Source organism: Schistocerca serialis, chromosome 1, assembly GCF_023864345.2.
Source record: "Schistocerca serialis cubense isolate TAMUIC-IGC-003099 chromosome 1, iqSchSeri2.2, whole genome shotgun sequence".
NCBI lineage: Eukaryota > Metazoa > Arthropoda > Insecta > Orthoptera > Acrididae > Schistocerca > Schistocerca serialis.
The window spans coordinates 752,227,086-752,243,326 of NC_064638.1; the positions used below are offsets into that span (position 1 = coordinate 752,227,086).

At 42.8% G+C, this 16,241-nt stretch overlaps 1 protein-coding gene and 1 non-coding gene across 2 annotated transcripts in view; one reads left to right on the plus strand and one right to left on the minus strand.

The window, feature by feature from the left end:
- The window catches only part of LOC126482090 (lipopolysaccharide-induced tumor necrosis factor-alpha factor homolog), a 122,731-nt gene that overhangs the window by 34,373 nt on the left and 72,117 nt on the right, over positions 1-16,241 (minus strand). The gene's annotated exons all lie outside the window — the stretch shown is intronic.
- On the plus strand, positions 1,526-1,598 carry Trnat-ggu (transfer RNA threonine (anticodon GGU)). The gene has a single exon. It is a non-coding gene; the product is annotated as a tRNA-Thr (tRNA).

Here is a 16,241-nt window from a genome sequence, read left to right on the forward strand (position 1 = left end):
TTTCTTCATCTTCTTCTTGTCGAACGTCAGTAGTGATGTCTAACAGGACAGCAGTGCTGAAGGAATCAAAGGTAGAAAAGAAGTTGAATTGTCAGAGCAAGAGTGCGAAATATTAGGGAAAGTAAAGTATACCAGATGAGATAGAAATAAGAAAACAAATAGATAGGATGAGAAAAACATGGATAGTGTTGATAATAGGATAGAGAAACTGTTTAACTTTTGGACAGAAGAAAAAACAGTTGGGATATGCTGAGAGGAAAGCTACGCCAATGGTAACAGATAAAGTTTCAATCTCTACTTGGATGCACAGCGGTTTTAGGGACGCAAGGTACAAGGTAGTCTGTTCCAGAGTCGTATGTCTGAAACGATGAAGGACACCGCTCGAGCGTGTGGGATCGATAGGATGGCGGAACAGGTGACACTGAACTACGCAAAGAACGGGAGCATGAAAGGATTGCCGAAACAGTTACAGAAATACTGAATAACCTCACCTGGCACACAGTCGAAAAAGTCAACTAATCACTGGCTCTGAGCACTATGGGACACTGTGGTCATCAGTCCCCTAGTACTTAGAACTACTTAAACCTAACTAACCTAAGGACGTCACACACATCCATGCCCGAAACCGGATTCGAACCTGCGACCGTAGCGGTCGCGCGGTTCCAGACTGAAGCGCCTAGAACGGCTCGGCCACAACGGCCGGCTAATTAATCACTGGCGAAGACAGATTACTTCAGGAACCAGTTTCCAGGAAGTAAATTGCAGATATTCCTCAGGCCTCGAAGTATCTAAGTATCGAGATGGGCAATATAAAGTTTAAATTTAATGCCAGTTCGCACAGGATGGAGGGAACTGATCTTTTCCCTCCAGCCGCGAATGGAATACGAAGAATGTCACAGTACGGAGCAACATCCACTACGCGCAATATGTATCATTCACAGGAAGCAGGTGAATGCGTAGAACACCAACATAGAGCCTCCAGCATTCGTTATCTTCTCCTTCGACTTTCTTATCACATTTCCGTTTGACTTACGCAACCGTCTCCTACGTACAAGTTTACATAAAGTGCATTCTGGTTATAACAAGTTATTCCAGTTCATGAATTAATAATTTCTTGAAAAAATTAGAGAACCATGGCGGCGTAACAGCACTGCAAAAAATACATAAGAAGCAAGGAATGTGAAAATAATGCAGTAATTGAGAAAGGAGGGACAAAGAATTATAATCTATGCTACATTTTATTCAATTTGTGCATTGAGCGAGCAATAAAAAAATCATGGTGACATTTGGAAAAAGAATTAAAGTGCCAGATTAATAAAAACTTCAATGTTTTCCTAAGACACTGTACTTCTGTCAAAGACGGCAAAATATAAGAAAGATCCGTCGAATGGAATGAATATTACGTATGCCACGAGTAATGAGAATAATGGGCAGAGGCACTACATTAATAATCTGTGGGTATGTTAAGAATTTGGGCGTGATGGGAGGCGTGCTGGCGTAATCCACACAGCTGGGATGATCTCTGTGTCCGGATGGCTTAGTGGTCAGAGCATCTGCCTGGTAAGCAGGAGACCCGGGTTCGAATACCGATCGAACAAATTTTCAGCTTTCCCTGTTAATTTAAATCAATGCCCAAAAAATGGTTCAACATCAGTCCCCTAGACTTAGAACTACTTAAACCTAACTAACTTTAGGACATCACACACATCCGTGCCCGAGGCAGGATTTGAACCTACGACCGTAGCGGTCGCACGGTTCCAGACTGCAGCACCTAGAACCGCTCGGTCACACCGGCCGGCAAATCTATGCCCACTTGCACCCATTGTCTGTAATTCGATTGTGTCGTAATGAATAGGATCCGGAAAAGAGATTTTAAAATGAACATCGAAAAAAGTACATGAAGGAGAATGAAATGTTTATGTCCACGCTGTACTGCTAATTGGATCAGGAAATGAGGCGCTATAAATAGTAGATGAGGTTGGCTATTGGGCAACAAAAACTGATGATGGCAGCGCTAAATTGGTTATAAACTAAAGACCGCAAATGCCAATAAAAGGTTTTCCGAAAGAAAGCTATATTGTAACACCTAATATAAATTTAAGTTGTTGGAAGTCTATTCTGAAAGCATTTGTCTGGGGTGTAGCCTTACATGAAAGTAAAACAGTACAGACAAGAGGAGAATAGCACTTTTAAAACGAGGTGACACAGAAGAATGCAGAAGATCAGACGGATTGATCAAGGAATTAGTGAAGAGGTACTAAATCAAATCGAGGAGAAAAGAAATTTACGGCACAACTTCACTAAAAGAAGGGAGAGTTTTAGGAAACAGATCCTGAGGCATGAAGAAATCATTAATTTGGTAAAGGACGGAAGGGCGGGGGTGAAATTGTAAAGGGAGACTAAGGCGTGATTGCAGCAAACAGGTTCAAGTGGTTATAGACTGCGGTAATGAAGCTCAGTTGAAAAGACTTGAACAGGATAGATCACCATTTAGAAGTGGATCAATCCAACCTTCAGATTGAAGACACAATTACAATGAAGTTTAGAATTTATTCCAGAGACACGATTACAGCTGAACTGTATGGAGAACCTTGAATGAAAAGTGTAGTTCGAGAGGAATTTCTGTTTCAAGTGTTAAAAAACGTATTAAGGTACTAAACATGTAACAGCTTTTCAGTTTAAATCATAAGACGGTAAATAAATGATTTGAACCAACACACGTTTATTATAATCACTGTAATCAGTACGTTTTCTAGGTTGCACCATACGTTGTATTTTTCTTAACTGCTACACTGTCTTCCAGTAGTTATTACGGCTTAATAAATGCTTCCCGAGTAAATCGCATGAGTGGTCTTTATTAATAACTAGTTAAGTATCCGGTGTTTGCTCGGATATGCATTTATTCCAGTCTTGTATTAGTCCATAACCTACTCGCCCCTCTCTCTGTCTACCTCCTCCTTCCCCTCTCTCCATTTCCCTCCCTCCTCTGTCCATTTCCTCCTCTTCCTCCTCCTATCTGTGCCTATCTATTCCTTCCTCCCTCGTTGTCTGTCCATCTGCTTGTCCACCCTTCTCTCGAAGTTCACACACACAGTCCAAAAGGAAACTGGTGATTCTTACCCCTACAGTATTTCTTTCCACAGTGTAACTAATATAAGTACCTAATTTGATTCAGATCGTTCCTGGAATTTAAGATAAGCTTTCTACCCACGGCTTACAATATTTCACGCATATTTGTACACATATTTCACCTGCATATCCAGCGAATTGCGCCCTGCAGATTCATTTTCACGCAGCTTAATATTTATCACGACGTATCTCCCCAACTACATGCTGTACGATGATATAATTTTGTAGCTACATGTAGTGGTACATGTGCCTTCTGTATGCGAAATTTATTGCGCATAGAGTTAGTGATGAATTAATAAATTAATACGTCGTACATGATGCGGTAGTTTTTCACGCATTCGGTATTTATGACGCCGTATGATGTAAGTTTTCTGAAACAGTCAGTGGTATATGTGAATACAGTCTGCAAAATTTGCCGCGAATACATTTCATAGTGCAGAAGTAATAAATTAAAACGTCATGCTTCATGTGGTAGTTTTACTGCATAAACAGCGAAAATATAGTAAGCGACAAACTTTTCTCTTTCATCATTTTGTGGGGGTCGCCAGCGAGAAAAGGTTTCGTAAAGGTTTGAAATTATGTGCAAAGTTTGTTGAAATTTACTAAGTGCTCTCATTCTAGATGGCTAAAGCATGAGTATTCTCGCGTCGTCGGCTACTCTGCTTTTACAGTCCCACGCCCACCCCTTTGACAGGTTCTTAACCCCATAGTGATCCTTTCCAGGCAGTAAATGATGTTTGTACCAGTTTTGGTTGAAATCGGTCTAGTGGTTTAGGAAAATATATAACCCCTAAACCACTGGACCGGTTTCAACCAAAGTTGGTGCAAACATATATATATATAATTTTCGGTATTGCCAGTTTAGAAATCACAAGCACAAAATAAAAATACACTACTGGCCATTAAAATTGCTACACCAAGTAGAAATCCACATGATAAACGGGTATTCATTGGACAAATTTATTGTACTAGAACTGACATGTGATTACATTTTCACGCAATTTGAGTGCATAGATCCTGAGAAATCAGTACCCAGAACAACCACCTCTGGCGGTAATAACGGCCTTGATACGCCTGGACATTGAATCAAACAGAGCTTGGATGGCCTGTTCAGGTACAGCTGCCTATGCAGCTTCAACACGATACCACAGTTCATCAAGAGTAGTGACTGGCGTATTGTGACGAGTCAGTTGCTCGGCCACCATGGACCGGAAGTTTTCAATTGGTCAGAGATCTGGAGAATGTGCTGGCCAGAGCAGCAGTCGAACATTTTCTGTATCCAGAAAGGCCCGTAAAGGCCTGCAACATGCGGTCGTGCATTAATCTGCTGAAATGTAGGGTTTCGCAGGGATCGAATGAAGGGTAGAGCCACGGGTCGTAACACATCTGAAATGTAACGTCCACTGCTCAAAGTGCCGTCAATGCGAACAAGAGGTGACCGAGACGTGTAACCAATGGCACCCCATACCATGACGCCGCGTGATACGCCAGTATGCCGATGACGAATACACGCTTCCAATGTGCGTTCACCGCGATGCCGGCAAACACGGATGCGACCGTCATGATGCAGTAAACGGAACCTGGATTCATCCGAAAAAATGACGTTTTCCCCAGTCGTGCACCCAGGTTCGTCGTTGAGTACACCATCGCAGGCGCTCCTGTCTGTGATGCAGCGTCAAGGGTAACCGCAGCCATGGTCTCCGAGCTGATAGACCATGCTGCTGCAAACGTCGTCGAACTGTTCGTGCAGATGGTTGTAGTCTTTCAAACATCCCCATCTACTGACTCAGGGATCCAGACGTGGCTGCACGATCCGTTACAGCCAGGCGGATAAGATGCCTGTCATCTCGACTGCTAGTGATACGAGGCTGTTAGGATCCAGCACGGCTTTCCGTATTACCCTCCTGAACCCACCGATTCCATATTCTGCTAACAGTCATTGGATCTCGACCAACGCGAGCAGCAATGTCGCGATACGATAAACCGCAATCGCGATAGGCTACAATCCGCCCTTTATCAAAGCCGGAAGCTTGATGGTACGCATTTCTCCTCTTACACTAGGCACCACAACAACATCTCACCAGGCAACGCCGGTCAACTGCTGCTTGTGTATGAGAAATCGGTGGGAAACTTTCCTCATGTCAGCCCGTTGTACGTGTCGCCACCAGCGCCAACCTTGTGTGAATGCTCTGAAAAGCTAATCACTTGCATATCACAGCATCTTCTTCCTGTCGGTTAAATTTCGCGTCTGTAGCACGTCATCTTCGTGGTGTAACAATTTTAATGGCCAGTAGTGTATTATAATGTAAACGACGTATCATATTTATTTGTTATAAATGGACATATATATAACAGAGTACCGAAAGTTGACGACGATCGCTGAGAGAAGTAGCTGCCGTAAAGAAGTTGAAGAAACAGCTAACTCGAAGAGGAGCAGAAAACGTCGTTAGGCAGCACTACTGGAAATCAGTCGTTACTTCATCTTCTGTATGAATGACACCACTTAAAACTTGTAATCAAAGCTATGTTCTGTTAGGTGAATTTACTATTGTTCATCAAGTATTGCAAAGAAACGTGATCTTTTATTAAAGCTGTAACATTTCCTGCATTTCTGTGTGTTGTGTTAATGCGGGATCTGATTATGGCTGTGCCGAAACATGTTATTAATACAGATCATTCACGCGATCTTCATAGGACACATTTAATGAAGTGCAATAAGGTTGCAGTCTCATAAATGGAATTCGTTTGTTTTATTAACTACTTATTATGGACTGGTACTAATGGTAGAAATAAATTTTGTCAAGATAGGTCATGTTGTTGTTGTGAAGACTGATTTGATACAGCTTCCCACGTTAACTTCCTTCTTTGCAAGTTTCTTTATCTGTCTGTAACTACCGCGACCGATATCCACTTGAAAGTGCTTACTGCAGTCAAGCTTTGGTAACCTACTCCCTGCTTCCCATGTCCCTCTGTTCCCAAATTCACGATTCTTTGACGCATCAATGTGCTGTGTCAACAGATGCTTTCTTTTAGTTACTGGTAAGTTGGTCCATAAATACCTTTTCTCCCCTATCGGATTCAGTATATTTTCATTAGTTACTCCATCTGCCTGTCTAATCTCCGTTCTTTATAGCCCACGTTTCATTTCCGTATAAGACTACACTCCAAACACCTTCAGGAAAGACTTCCTAATACAAATATCAGAGACTTTTTTCTTGCTGTAGCGCTCTGCATTTCATATCCCCCCCACACTCTGGCCATAGTCAGTTATTTTGCTGCACAAATAGTAAAATTCGTCTACTGCTTACAGAGTGTCGTTTTCCGATCTAATTCCCTCAACATTGCCTGACGTAATCCGAATAAATACCGTTACTCTTGTTTTACTCGCATTGATGTTCATCTTATGGCCTCTTTTCAAGACAGTACGCTTTCCGTTCAGTTGACCTAAGTCCTCTACCGTCTGACAGAATTACAATGCCAACGGGAAACAGTTTTTATATCTTCTCTCTGAAATGGAATTCGCTTTACAAAAGTCTTCCCTCTATTGCTTACTCACTGTATGGAGTAAATAACATCAACGGTGTTCTACAAACCTGTCTCACACCATTCTGAAGTAGTCAACGTCTCTTATAACCACAGTTCAGTCATACACAAGAAATTCTCTTGATTCTACAAGAATATCTGCGTACATGGGAGATATATATATATATTTTCCCTCGAGACGTATTCCCATTTTTACACCGCGTGCTCCAAGGTGGTGGTGGTGGTGGTGGTGGTGGTGGTGGTGATGATAATGATGATTAGTTTGTGGAGCGCTCAACTGCGCGGTCATCAGCGCCCGTACGAAGTCTCAATTTTTACACAGTCCATTTTCGTTTCACAGTCCAATCTAGTCACTCTGACAAATGATGATGATGAAATGATGAGGACAACACAAACACCCAGTCCCCGCGCAGAGAAAATCCCCAACCCGGCCGGGAATCGAACGTGACCCAGAGACAGCAGCGCTAGCCCCTATACCACGAGCTGCGGACGATGTGATGACTCCGCACTGTGATACGCCTATCATGATAATGTTGCGTTTTACACGGAAACTTAAAAAAAAAAATCGCACGCTATGAAAGCAATCAGGACGCGTTCACTGTAAGTACTTGTGCTGTACAGTTATTACGCATTTCGGACTTTAGGTGTTTTCATTTCTTCTCAATTATTTTCCAATGAAAACATTTTCACTATACGGCGCCATGACACGCAAAACACTCAACATTTGATTAATAGGTCGTCCTGTATTGCAGCCATCTGATGATGAACAAAAGTTCGAAACCGGTAAAAATGTAAATGTCGTGTGACTAGGACCTCTCGTCGGGTAGACCGTTCGCCGGGTGCAAGTCTTTCGATTTGACGCCACTTCGGCGACTTGCGTGTCGATGAGGATGAAATGATGTTTAGGACAACACAACACCCAGTCCCTGAGCGGCGTTAAACAAAAAGTCTTTAAAATAGTTGCCGACCGCAGTGGACGAGCGGTTCTAGGCGCTACAGTGTGGAACCGCGCGACTGCTACGGTCGCAGGTTCGAATCCTGCCTCGGGCATGGATGTGTGTGATGTCCATAATAGATTGGCTAGGTTTAAGTAGTTCTAAGTTCTAGGGGACTGATGACCTCAGAAGGTAAGTCCCATAGTGCTCAGAGACATTTGAACCATTTTTTTCTTTAAAATAGTTGTTTTTATAATATACTAGCGAACCCAGCAATACTTCGTAACTTAAGTATATATCGGCATTGCCCTAGACTACTCCTTCCCCTGTCCCCCCGTTTGTCTCTAACGATCACTTCCTCCCCTCATACTGTAAATTCCCCCTCCCCTCCCCCCCCACCCCCCGCCCTGCTATGTCCCCCTTTCCCGTTACCCCTCTTTCTGACTTGCCTTTTGTTAATGCAAGCGAAACTTTGATTGGTAACTGAAGTCGCTTAAAATAAGAGGGTAAAATCGGTAGCGATCATTGGTGTACAGGGTCGAGAGACATCTCTGCATCTGCTAACTCTGTTAGGCTAGTAGTTCAATGACGATATCTCGCATAGTTTTAATACGTTGATGATTGGGATTACAGAGTTTCAGACAGTTCAGATTCGGTAGTAGTATTCTAATCATAAACCGGAAAGCAGTAAATACAACTTTCCTGTAAAACCGACGGTGACGAAGAGAACAAAATAGCAGACTGTTGTGCGTACATTTTTGTTTAAAATTTTGTTTGGGGAGAAAGACATAATATAGGAGAAACAATTTGTCTGATGGTTTACATGGCCTGCTGTCCTAGCTGAAACTGACTGGGAGGAAGTAAAGGAAACACAATTTCACAGTTTAGCACAGCATTTTCTTTCTCTCAGTTGGATTTAACAGAAAAGCTGTACATTATATTTAAAAAAAAGTCATCATGATTTATGTTCCTCATGTATATAGTTAATCTCTCGTGCACACTTGAAGCAAATCACCGCGCAGCCTAAACATCTAAGTATAGGGACATGAAATTTGGAGAGGGTGTTACTGCTATACTGTAGCCGTTATTTAAGAAGGAAATTTTCTCAGTTCCACCCTTAAAGGGATGAATGGAATGAAAGGTTTTTGAAAATATTTCGCTGTTAAGGCGATTGGAAACTAGACCTCCGAAAACGGACTTTTTTTTTCAACCAGAAGTAAATAAACAAATGTTTCAGCTAGTTTTTAAATTTAATGCATGTGGGGGTGAAATAATGGGTGAAAGGTACTAACAAAGTCTTTTCAAAACATCTATGAAAACTGACATTTGACTTTGCGGTTACAATTTAAAAAAAAAACACGTATTTCAGTGTTTTTGGAAAGCCAACACCTAAGGAGGTGAAAGTTTTCCGTGTAAATTTTGCCACAAGAACTCAAAAGGCAGGATTAACAAAAACCTCCAGCTATCAGATTCGTTTTTCTGTCAGATGTACATTCTCTATGGCCTTAATTAATGAGAAAAGTTTAGATGATGTTGCAATTTGTGAGCATAAAAATTCGATTAAAGAAAACAAAAACCTGTGCGCACCATACAGCCTACGCGAGCGAAGCAGCAGGCGCTAAGCTTGTGTATTGTATACACTTGTCTGTCCGAATGTTAGAGTATCGCGCAATAATTTGAACTAAACCGGTCATATGCTTTCCAAGCTTTTTGGTAAGAATGTTAAACAACGACCTCTCCATTCTGGTGGTTTCGGAGAAGCAAGACGAGATCTAGCCATTGCTCCAAAAATCGATTCCCCCGTTTGTTGTTGGTTGGGTTGTTTGGGGGAGGAGACCAAACAGCGAGGTCATCGGATTAGGGAAGCAAGTCGGCCGTGGCCTTTCGAAGGAACCATCCCAGCATTTGCCTGGAGCGATTTGGGGAAATCACGGAAAACCTCAATCAGGATGGCCGGACGCGGTATTGAACAGTCGTCCGCCGTTTGTTGTGAAGCGCCTTCGACTGGAGCGTCGTGAGCTGAAGGCGCAGGCGCAGGGCGGCTAGGAGGAGCAGATGCCTGCACGTGCCTGCGCTGTGGAGCACCGGTCGACCTTGGTCGGTACCGTGGGGCCAGCACGCCGTCACGGGCCGCCGCCTCCATTCCTGACCGTGGTGAAGGGCGCACTCCACGCCACACCATACACAACACATGCGGCCGCTGGCTATCTTATCGCTGCGATGGGCGGCAGGCAATGTTTGCTGCAATGACCGTGTCCTGTGTCGCCGTAATTGTGCTGCACACGCAACGGGGAATCACCAGCTTGTCGTCAGTATACCGTAGATTAGGCTGTAGCCACCCCTTACCCAGATACGGTGGCAGACATGCTTTCTCGAAATCTATTTAATAACCTAAATTGGTAACGATAAAAAAACCGGGTTGTAAATGTGTGTCTCCACTGTTGTTCGTATTATTTATGGATCATATGTTGAAAACAATAGACTGGCTGGGTGAGATTAAGATGTGTGAACACAAAATAAGCAGTCTTGCATATGCGGATGACTTAGTTGTGATGGCAGATTCGATTGAAAGTTTACAAAGTAATATTTCAGAGCTAGATCAGAAATGTAAGGTCAATGGTATGAAGATTAGCATCTCCAAAACGAAAGTAATGTCAGTGGGAAAGAGATATAAACGGATTGAGTGCCAAATAGGACGAACAAAGTTAGAACAGGTGGACGGTTTCAAGTACTTAGGATGCATATTCTCACAGGATGGCAACATAGTGAAAGAACTGGAGGCGAGGTGTAGCAAAGCTAATGCAGTGAGTGCTCAGCTACGATCTACTCTCTTCTGCAATTAGGAAGTCAGTACCAAGACTAAGTTATCTATGCACTGTTCAATCTTTCGTCCAACTTTGTTGTATGGGAGCAAAATCTGGGTGGATTTAGGTTACCTTATCAATAAGGTTGAGGTTACGGATATGAAAGTAGCTAGGATGATTGCAGGTACTAGTAGATGGGAACAATGGCAGGAGGGCGTCCACAATGAGGAAATCAAAGAAAAACTGGGAATGAACTCTATAGATGTAGCAGTCAGGGCGAACAGGCTTAGATGGTGGGGTCATGTTACACGCATGGGAGAAGCAAGGTTACCCAAGAGACTCATGGGTTCAGCAGTAGAGGGTAGGAGGAGTCTGGGCACACCAAGGAGAAGGTACCTGGATTCGGTTATGAATGATTTTGAAGTAATAGGCGTAACATCAGAAGAGGCACCAATGTTAGCACTGAATAGGGGATCATGGAGGAATTTTATAAGGGGGACTATGCTCCAGACTGAACGTTGAAAGGCATAATCAGTCTTAAATGATGATGATGATGATGATGATGATGATGTAAACGCGTTCCCTTAAGTTATATTGTTACTTTCATGTGATATACATAAAAAACCCCTCCCGTGAACCACGGACCTTGCCGATTGTGGGGAAGCTTGCGTGCCTCAGCGATACAGATAACCGTACCGTAAGTGCAACCACAACAGAAGCGTATCAGTTGAGAGGCCAAACAAACGTGTCGTTCCTCAAGAGGGCAGCACCCTTTTCAGTAGTTGCAGGGGCAACAGTCTGGATGATTGACTGATCTGGCCTTGTAACAATAAACCGATAACGGCCTTGCTGTGCTAGTGCTGCGAGTGGCTGAAAGCAAGGGGAAACTACAGCCGTAATTTCTCCCGAGCGCATGCGCCTCAACTGTATGATCAAATGATGGCATCCTCTTGGGTAAAATATCCAGGAGGTAAAATAGTCCCCCATTCGGATCTCCGGGCGCGGACTACTCAGGATGACGTCGTCATCAGGAGAAACAAAACTGGCGTTCTACGGATCGGAGCGTGTCATATCCTTTAAACGGGCAGGTAGGTTAGAAAATTTAAGTAGGGAAAGGGATAGGTGGGAATTATTGACGTTCGGTGGCAGGAGGAACAGCACTTTTGGTCAGGTGAATACAGGGAAATATATACAAAATCAAATAAGGGTAATGCAGAAGTAGGTCTTATAATGAGTAAAAAAAAATAGAAACAACGAGTAAAAAAACAGGAACACGGATAAGCTACTATGAACAGCATAGTGAACGCATTATTGTAGCCAAAATTGACGCGAGCCCACACCCACCACAGTAGTACAAGTTTATGTGCCAACTAGCTCTGCAGATGAGGAGGAGATTGAGGAAATGTATGATGAGATAAAAGAAACTATTCAGATAGTTAAGGGAGCCGAAAATTTGATAGTCATGGAGTCCGATAGTAGGAAAAGGAAAAGTAGTAGGTGAATAGGACTGGGGTGAAAGGAATGAAAGCAGAAGCCGCCTGGTAGAATTTTGCACAGAGCATAATTTAATCATTGCTAACACTTGGTTTAAGAATCATGAGAGAAGGTTGTATACGTGGAAGAGACCTGGAGACACCGGAAGGTTTCTGATTGATTATGTAATTGTAAGACAGGGATTTAGGAACCAGATTTGAAATTTTAAGACATTTCCAGGGGCAGATGTAATCCCTGACCACAATTTATTGGTTATGAACTGCAGATTAAAACTGAAGAACCTGCAAAAAGGCAGATGAAATAGTCAAGGGAGCAGAAGATCAAGTAGGTAAAAAGACGAGGGTTGGTAGAAATCCTTGGGTAACACAAGAGACATGAGAAAATACAAAAATGCAATAAACGAAGCAGGCGAAAGGGAATTCAAACGTCTAAAAAATCAGATTGACAGGAAGTGCATAATGGCTAAGCAGAAATGGTTACAGGACAAATGTGAATGTAGAAGCATATATCATTAGAGGTAAGACAGATACTGCGTACAGGAAAATTAGAGACCTTCGGAGAAAAGAGAACCACCTGTATGAATATAGATCTCGGACTGAAAACCAGTCCTAAGTAAAGAATGGAAAACAGAAAGGTGGAACGAGTATATAGAGGGTCTATACAAGGGAGACGCACTTGAGGGCAATATTATGGAAATGGAGGAGAACGTAGAGGGAGATGAGAAGAAAGATATGATATTGCGTGAAGAATTTGACAGAGCACTGAAAGACCTAAGTCTAAACAAGGCCCCAGGAGTAGAGATCATTCCATTAGAACTACTGACAGGCTTGGGAGAGCCAGCCATGGCAGATCTCTGCCACCTGGTGAGCAATACATATGAGATTTCAAGTAGAATATAATAATCCCAGCTCCAAAGAAATCAGATGTTGACAGGTGTGAAAATTACCGAACTATCAGTCACGGCATTTACAGAAGAATGGAAAAACTCGTAGAAGCCCACCTCGGGGAACATCAGTTTGGATTCCGGAGAAATGAATACTGACCCTACGACTTCTCAGGAGATAGGTTAAGGAAAGGCAAACCTACGTTTATAGTACGTGTAGACTTAGGGAAAGCTTTTGACAATGTTGACTGGAAACCTCTTTCAATTTCTGAAGGTGGCAGGGGTAAAATACAGGGAGCAAAAGGCTATTTACAATTTGTAGAGAAACCAGATAGCAGATATAAGAGTCGAGGGGCACGAAAGGGAAGCAGTGGTTGAGAGGGAGTGAGACAGGGTTGTAGCCTATCCCCGATGTTCTTCAACCTGTATATTGAGAAAGCAGAAAAGGAAACAAAAGAAAAATTGAGAGTAGGAATTAAATTCCAGAGAGAAGAAATAAAAGCTTTGAGGTTTGCAATGATATTTCAAATTTGTCAGAGACAGCAAACGACTTGGATGAGCAGTTGATCAGAATGGACAGTATCTTCAAAGGCGGACACAAGATGGACATCAACAAAAGCAGAACGAGGATAATGGGATATAGTCGAACTAAATCAGTTTATGCTGAAGGAATTAGATTAGGAAAATTGGAATTTTGTGGTAAGTTCTTATGGGACCAAACTGCTCAGGTCAGCGGTCCCTAAGCTTACGCACTACTTAATCTAACAAACTAACTTAAACTAACTTCGCTAAGGGCAACACACACACATCCATGCCCGAGGGAGGACTCGAGCCTCCGACGGGGGGAGCCGCGCGGGCCGTGACAAAGCGCCTTAGACCGCGCGGCTTAGATTAGGAAATGAGACACTTAAAGTAGTAAATGAGCTTTGCTATTTGGGAAGCAAAATAACTGATGATGGTCGAAGTAGGGAGGATATAAAATGCAGACTGCCAATGGCAAGGAAAGTGTTGCCGAAGAAGAGAGATTTGTTAACTTTGGGTACAGATTTAAGTGTCAGGACGGCCTTTCTGAAACTATTTGTATGGAGTGTACCCATGTACGGAAGTGAAACATGGACGGTGAACAATTTAGACAAGAAGAGAATAGACGCTTTTGAAACGTAGTGCTACAGAAGAATGGTGAAGATTAGACGGGTGGATCACGTAACTAATGAGTAGGTACCGAATAGAATTGGGGAGAAGAGAAATTTGTAGTACAACCCGACCAAAAGAAGGATCGGTTGGTAGAACACATTTTGAGACCTCAAGGGATCACCAGTTAAGTACTAGAGAGATGCGTGTGGGGTAAAAATTGCAGAGGGAAACCAAGAGATGAATACAGTAAGCAGATTCAGAGGAATGTAGGTTGTAGTAGTTATTCGGAGATGAAGATGCTTGCACAGCTAGAGTAGCATGGAGAGCTGCATCAAACTAGTCTTTGGACTGAAGACAACAACAACACACAAAAACTGTATCAGAATAGAACTAGCAACCCGTACGAATATGCGTAGGATCGACGATTGCTAAGCCACGCACTCGGTGGCAAGTATGAAATGTGAAAAACAGGTGCCGTCCTACTCGCTGGATGTTGAAGGCAAGGGAAGATTAGGGAAGGAAGAAAGATTGGGGTTTAACGTCCCTCGACACTGACGTCATTATTGACAGGGCACGAGATCGGAATGTTCGAACGAAGAGAAAGGAAACTGACTGTGCCCTTTTCAAATGAACCATTCGGGCATTTGCCTGGTGCGATTTAGGAAACTCAAGGAAAATCTAACTCCGGATGTGCGGAAGTAGATTTGAATCGCCGCCTCCCGAAGGAAGATTGGAGAGGAGGGGAACACGTCTGCCATACGTGTTTTGAAACCCTGTTCGAGAACACGCTGTTTCTCTGTCTGACGCGAAAAAGAGTATCTGATGTGTGAACTTCAGGTACATTTATGTTCAATACTATGCCTCAAAATCAAAATGAATAAACCTGGCCAACTGAAGAATTATTATGAAACGGAGTTAACGATTTTCGATTTACAGTCCGATGATGCCAATCGCACTGAAGAATAACGCAATTCCGTTCCCTTAAAATAGTGTTATGTTTTCCACTCAAAGAAAATAACGCACAACAACTATGTTCATAATTAAATAGCGCTATGTTATTACTTTAATGACATTAATTTCATAAATTTACACTGCATTTGTGAATCGCAACGTAAAAGTTTTCAAACACAACATGTCTGTGGCACCAGCTGAAGGTCTGAACTGCGCACTTTGACATAGCGAACAAAGCACAATCGCTTGTTGGTTCACCATCATGAACGCGAACCTATTACTGACTCCGCTGTTACGTGCCCCGCACCCGGAGCAGGAGATTAAGAGTTTTAACGTCCCGTCGACAACGAGGTCATTAAATACGGAGCAGAAGCTCGGATTAGGGAAGGATGGGGCAGGAAATAGCTCGTGCCCTTTCAAAGGAACCAACCCGGCATTTGCCTGAAGCGATTTGGGGAAACCGCGGAAAACCTAAACCATGATGGCCCGACGCGTGTTTCAACCAGTGTGCAAACAACTTTCGCAGGCGGGCAATATGCGGCTGCAGTGGAGTGGAGCGAATGACAAACAACCGATAGCTCGCGAAGTTTAAAAAAGAAAACTCTACATTCAAAAGGTCGTATCCGCTTATTGTCAGAGGTATGGCCCAAATACTGGCGCGGGATCGGTTGCTGGGCTTGGTATCTTGCTAGTGTACTTTTTCTCCACAAAATACGTGGTCAAGTTGTTTCCTTGTAAGATGACTATTGTTTAGTTTCTTTCCCTTCATTTAGTAATTGACAGCTGTGAGTTTTCTTTGTCTGTAAGGTAAGAAAATTTGTACAATGGACATTCAACGACGTAAATTCATTGAAACAAGTCTACAGTTGATGTAATAAAATCAAATAGGCTACTGTTTATGTGTGTAAGGCATACTCCATCATACTCTAATGTCAACCGTATTTCCATGCATTAGAATATGGAAAGAGAGGAATGGAAAGGATGAAGATTCCATTCTACCTTTTGTGTGACAATGGCTTGTTCTCTTTCTCTTGCCATTTCTTGCCAGTATGTGATGGCACGACATGCACCTCTTAGCTGAGATACTCTGGCAGTTTCGTGTCATACAAAAATGTGACAGTGAGAGAATAAACGACAGTCAGTGGAGTAATGCATCGTAACTGAATAAAACTGCGTGTCGGATGGTGTTCGAACTTACACCTTTGCATTTTGCAGGCGGTGCTCTCACAAAGGAGATAACAGGGCAAGAGAATCACACAATAAATAACTCAGGGCATTTGGTGTAACTGCTGCCCTGAGATGAAAAGATTGGCTCTGGAAAGGAATCCTTGGCGGACCACATTAATCGAATCAGAAGCAAATAACTTA